The following is a 6,997-nucleotide window of genomic DNA, read 5'->3' on the forward strand; positions in this document are numbered from 1 at the left end:
TTTTTTAGTTGACACATGAAAATCACCTCTCCTCAGATCTTTCAGAGAAGTGAGGGAGCAGAGCAAACCACTGTCACCAAAACTGGAGACAGACAGATGGATACAGAGGATGACAAGCCACTGGTGCACAGATCCACAGCTGAAACGTCTGCAGGAACCAGTGTCCGGGTAAGGAACCCTGCACTGTAGCTGACACGTTGATGGAGGCCCATGTGGACAATGGGCATGGGGTGCAATTGTGTGAGTTTCCCCTGTTGGAGCTCTATCAGCTTCTCACAAAATGTCAGAGAGAATCACCTCTGCTTCTGGCAGGGGAGGGAAACACATAGGGCCTTCTGTTCTTAGCAAGGTGTCTGTCCTCAGGTGAAGCTAGTCAACCAGAGCCTAATCTGCTGGGTTTCATCAGAGGCTAACTGACCTGGGGGAAGGGAAAAACCCAACTCCAGGCCCCTCTAGCTGCCCTGTCCCACCTGTGGTGGGGGTGGGGGATGCCTGAGAAGTACAGGTGAAGCTCACAGTCCAGAGGCACAGCTCACAAAAAACTAAGACCCAGTCCAGGACCACAGAACGCTTCCCCTCCCCTGCACCGCAGCACCTCATTACTAAGAGCCCACTTACAGAAGTTGCTTCTAGCCAGCACATCACATCCAGCTATCAAGAAAAATGACAGGGCTTCCCTGGTGGCGCAGTGGTTGAGAGTCTGCCTGCCAATGCAGGGGACACGGGTTCGAGCCCTGGTCTGGGAAGATCCCACATGCCGTGGAGCAGCTGGGCCCGTGAGCCATAATTACTGAGCCTGTGCGTCTGGAGCCTGTGCTCCGCAACAAGAGAGGCTGCAATAGTGAGAGGCCCGCGCACCGCGATGAAGAGTGGCCCCCGCTTGCCACAGCTAGAGAAAGCCCTCACACAGAAACAAAGACCCAACACAGCCATAAATAAATAAAAATAAATACATTTAAAAATAAAAGAAATAATACAAAGAAAAAATCATTTAAAAAAAAAGAAAAATGACAAGACATACTAAAGACAGAGCAAGCATCAGAACCAGACTCACATACGTCAGAGATGATGGGATTATAAGACGTGGAATATAAAACAACTATCATAAATATGTTTAGGGCACTAATGGATAAAGACATTAGTCCTTATTAGACAACATCCAAGAACGGATGGGAAAGGTAAGCAGAGAGATGAAAATTCTATGAAAAAAACAAAAAGAAATGCTAAAGATCAAAAACACTCCTAAAAAAAAGAAAAAGAAAATAACAGAACAGTATATCCAAGAACTCTGGGAAAACTACAAAAGGTACAAATACATGAACTAGGAATACTAAAAAGAGAAGAGACAAAGGAACAGAAGAAATGTTTGAACAATAATGACTGAGAATTTCCCCAAAATTAATGTCAGACACTTAACTACAGCTCCATGCAGCTCAGAGAACACCAAGCAAGATAAGTGCCGCAAAACTACACTATGCATATCATTTTCAAACTACAAAAAAATCAAAGATAAATGAAAAATCCTGAAAAAAGCCAGAGGTGAAAAAACACCTCACCTCTACAGGGTCAAAAATAAGAATTACATCTAACTTCTCCTCAGAAACCATGCAAGCAGGAAGAGAGTAGAAAAGGAAAGTATAAATTATTTGAGGTGCTGAGAGAAAAAACCCCCACCAACCTAGAATTCTATACCCTGTGGAGTTCTCCTTCAAAAATGAAGCAGAGGACTTCCCTGGTGGTGAGTGGTTAAGAATTCACCTGCCAATGCAGGGGACACAGGATTGAGCCCTGGTCCGGGAAGATCCCACATGCCACGGAGCAACTAAGCCCACGGGCCACAACTACTGAGCCTGTGCTCTAGAGCCTGCGAGCCACAACTACTGAGTCCGTGTGCCACAACTACTGAAGCCTGCGTGCATAGAGCCTGTGTTCTGCAACAAGAGAAGCCACCATAATGAGAAGCCCGTGCACTGCAATGAAGAGTAGCCCCGGGCTTCCCTGGTGGCGCAGTGGTTGAGAATCTGCCTGCCAATGCGGGGGACACGAGTTCGAGCCCTGGTCTGGGAAGATCCCACATGCCGCGGAGCAACTAGGCCCGTGAGCCACAATTGCTGAGCCTGCGCGTCTGGAGCCTGTGCTCCGCAACAAGAGAGGCCGCGATAGTGAGAGGCCCGCGCACCGCGATGAAGAGTGGCCCCCGCTCGCCGCAACTAGAGAAAGCCCTCGCACAGAGATGAAGACCCAACACAGCCATAAATAAATTAATTAATTAATTTAAAAAAAAAAAAAAGAGTAGCCCCCACTCGCCGCAACTAGAGAAAGCCCGCACAAAGCAACGAAGACCCAACACAACCATAAATAAATAAATAAATAAATAAATAAATAAATTTATTTATTTTTTAAAAATGGAGAAATAAAAGCTTTTTCAGACAAAACAAAAATTGAGGGAATGTGTTGCCAGTGACCTGCCTTGCAAGACATATTAAAAGAAGTTCTTTAGAGGAAAGAAACATGATATAGGTCAGAAACCTGGATCTACGTGAAGAAAGGAAGCCCATCAGAGAAAGAATAAACACTTTCATTTTTCTTATTCTTAATTGATCTAACAGATAACAGTTTGTTCAAAATAATAGTATCAACAACAGATTATGTATGTGTATATATGTGTGTGTGTGTGTGTGTGTATATGTAAAATGCTGATGTGTTCTAATGTATAAGTGGAATGAATGACAGCAATAATACACGGACAGGAGGGGGAAATTAGGATTATTTATCATATAAGTTACCCACACTACCTGTGAAGTAGTATAGTGTTATTTGAAAGTGGACTTGGATTAGGTGTAAATGTATATTGCAAACTCTAGAGCAACCACTAAAAAAGTAAGAAAGAAGAAGCATAAATGATGTGCTGAGAAGGGGGAGAAAATAAAATCATGTAAAATGCTCAATGAAAACCACAAAAGGCAAAAAAAGACATGTAAGCAACCTAAATGCCCATCAACAGAGGAATGGATAAAGAAGAAGTGGTACACATATACTATGGAATATTACTCAGCCATAAAAAAAGAACAAAATAATGTCATTAGCGGCAACATGGATGCACCTAGAGATTATCATACTAAGTGAAGTAAGTCAGACACAGAAAGACAAATATATGATATTGCTTATATGTGGAATCTAAATAGAGGTTACAAATGAACTTATTTACAAAAGAGAAGCAGAGTAACAGATGTAGAAAACGAACATATGGTTACCAGGGGTTAAGGGGGAGAGGGGTAAATTGGGAGATTTTTGGAACTGACATATACACACTACTATATATAAAATAGATGACTAATAAGAACCTACTGTATAGCACAGGGAACTCTACTCAATACTCTGAAATGGCCTATATGGGAAAAGAATCTAAAAAAGTGTGGCTATATGTATATGTATAATTGATTCACTTTGCTGTACACCTGAAACTAACACAACATCGTAAATCAACTACACTCCAATAAAAAATTTTTAAAAATAAAAAATTAAATAAAACCACAAAAGGCAAAAAAAAAAACACTAGAAGACAGAAATAGGAACAAAGAACAAGGGCATAAGTAGAATGTAGTAACAAATATGATAGACATCAATTCAACTATATCAATAACCACTTTGAAAGTCAGTGGTCCAAAGTGCACCAATTAAAAGACAGAGATGGTCAAAGTGGATGAGAAAACAAGACCCAACTATATGTTGTCTACAAGAAGCCAACTTTAAATATAGACACACATGTAGATTAGAAGCAAAAGGATGGAGAAAGATGTATCATGTAAACATGAATAAAAAGAAATCAGGAGTAACTATAATAATTTCAGACTGAGCAGACTTCAAACTAAGGCAAGTTGTCAGAGATTAAAAAAGGGCATTGCATAATGATAAAGGGGTAATTTCTCTAAGAAACATCATAATCCATAATGTATATGCACTTAACAATGTTTCAAAATATGAGGCAAAAACTTATACAGATGAAACTACTACTATAGGTGGAGACTTTATTTCTATCAGAAATGGACAGCTCCAGCAGGCAGAAAATCGGTACGGACATAGTTGAAATCAAGAACATCAATCATCTAGATATAATGGACATTTATAGACTATTTCATCCAGCAACAGCAGAATACACATTCTTTTCAAGCTGACCTGGAACATTCACCAAGACAGACCACATTCTCAACCATAAAACATACCTTAACAAATCTGAAAGAATAGAAATCATACAATGTCTGTTCCCAGACCACAATGGAAATAAGTTAGAAATCAAAAACTGAAAGATAGCTGGAAAATCTCCAAATACTTGGATTTCAAATAACAAACTCCTAAATAACCATGGATCAAAGAAAAAAATTCAAGATAAATTTAAAATATTTTGAACTAAATGAAAATATAACTTATCAAACTTTATGGGATGTGGCAAAAGCAGTGCTTAGAAAGGAATTTACAACATTGAATGCACATATTAGAAAAGAAGAAATATCTAAAATCAATCATCTAAACTTCTACCTAAGAAAACCAGAAAAAAGAAAACAAATTAAATCACGAGTAAACAGAAAAAAAGAAATAATAAGAATTAGTACAGAATCAATGAAATTGAAAACAGGAAATTAATAGAGAAAGTCAATGAAATCAAAAGCTGTTTCTTTGAAAAGATCAATAAAATCAATAGACCTCTAACCAGGCTAATTAAGAAAGAAAGAGAGAGTACACAAATTAGTAATATCAGAAATAAAAGAAGGGACATCTCTGCAGATCCCATAAACATTAAAGGATAATCAAAGAGGAGATTGGTTCAAGATGGCGGAGTAGAAGGAGGTGCTCTCACTCCCTCTTGCGAGAACACCAGAATCACAACTAACTGCTGAACAATCATCGACAGGAAGACACTGGAACTCACCAAAAAAGATACCCCACATCCAGAGACAAAGGAGAAGCCGCAGTGAGATGGTAGGAGGGGCGCAATCACAATCAAATCAAATCCCATAACCGCTGGGTGGGTGACTCACAAACTGGAGAACATTTATACCACAGAGGTCCACCCACTGGAGTGAAGGTTCTGAGCTCCACATCAGGCTTCCCAACCTGGGAGGCTGGCAGCGGGAGGAGGAATTCCTAGAGAATCAGACTTTGAAGGCTAGCGGGATATGATTGCAGGACTTCGACAGGACTGGGGGAGACAGAGACTCCACTCTTGGAGGGCACACACAAAGTAGTGTGCACATCGGGACCCAGGGAAAGGAGCAGTGACCCCATAGGAAACTGAACCAGACCTACCTGCTAGTGTTGGAGGGTCTCCTGCAGAGGAGGGGGTGGCTGTGGCTCACCTTGGGGACAAGGACACTGGCAGCAGAAGTTCTGGGAAGTACTCCTTGGTGTGAGCCCTCCCAGAGGCTGCCATTAGCCCCACCAAAGAGCCCCAGTAGGCTCAAATGTTGTGTCGCCTCAGGCCAAACAACCAACAGGGAGGGAACCCAGCCCCACCCATCAGCAGACAAGCTGATTAAAGTTTTACTGAGCTCTGCCCACCAGAGCAACACCCATCACCAGTCCCTCCCATCATGAAGCTGGCAAGTCTCTTAGATACCTTCACCCACCAGAGGGCAGACAGCAGAAGGAAGAAGAATGACAATTCTGCAGCCTGTGGAAGGAAAATCACAATCACAGAAAGATAGACAAGCCGAAAAGGCAGAGGGCTATGTACCAGATGAAGGAACAAGATAAAACCCCAGAAAAACAACTAAATGAAGTGGAGACAGGCAACCTTCCAGAAAAAGAATTCAGAATAATGACAGTGAAGATGATCCAGGACCTCAGAAAACAAATGGAGGCAAAGATCGAGAAGATGCAAGAAATGTTTAACAAAGACCTAGAAGAATTAAAGAACAAACAAACAGAGATGAACAATACAATAACTGAAATGAAAACTACACTAGAAGGAATCAATAGCAGAATAACTGAGGCAGAAGAACGGATAAGTGACCTGGAAGACAGAATGGTGGAATTCACTGCCGTGGAACAGAATAAAGAAAAAAGAATGAGAAGAAATGAAGACAGCCTAAGAAACCTCTGGGACAACATTAAACGCAACAACATTCGCATTATAGGGGTCCTAGAAGGAGAAGAGAGAAAGAAAGGACCTGAGAAAATATTTGAAGAGATAATAGTCGAAAACTTCCCTAACATGAGAAAGGAAATAGCCACCCAAGCTCAGGAAGCTCAGAGAGTCCCAGGTAGGATAAACCCAAGGAGAAACACGCCAAGACACATAGTAATCAAACTGACAAAAATTAAAGACAAAGGAAAATTATTGAAAGCAACAAGGGAAAAATGACAAACAACATACAAGGGAACTCCCATAAAGTTAACAGCTGATTTCTCAGCAGAAACTCTACAAGCCAGAAGGGAGTGCCACGATATATTTAAAGTGATGAAAGGGAATAAGCTACAACCAAGATTACTCTACCCGGCAAGGATCTCATTCAGATTCGACGGGGAAATCAAAAGCTTTATGGACAAGCAAAAGCTAAGAGGATTCAGCACCACCAAACCAGCTCTACAACAAATGCTAAAGGAACTTCTCTAAGTGGGAAACACAGGAGAACAAAAGGACCTACAAAGAGAAACTCATAACAATTAAGAAAATGGTAATAGGAACATACATATCGATAATCACCTTAAACATGAATGGATTAAATGCTCCAACCAAAAGACACAGGCTTGCTGAATGGATACAAAAACAAGATCCATATATATGCTGTCTACAAGAGACCCACTTCAGACCTAGGGACACATACAGACTGAAAGTGAGGGGATGGAAAAAGATATTCCATGCAAATAGAAATCAAAAGAAAGCTGGAGTAGCAATACTCACATCAGATAAAATAGACTTTAAAATAAAGGGTGTTACAAGAGACAAGGAAGGACACTACATAATGATCAAGGGATCAATCCAAGAAGAAGATATAAC

Source organism: Balaenoptera acutorostrata, chromosome 6, assembly GCF_949987535.1.
Source record: "Balaenoptera acutorostrata chromosome 6, mBalAcu1.1, whole genome shotgun sequence".
In the NCBI taxonomy this organism is placed as follows: domain Eukaryota; kingdom Metazoa; phylum Chordata; class Mammalia; order Artiodactyla; family Balaenopteridae; genus Balaenoptera; species Balaenoptera acutorostrata.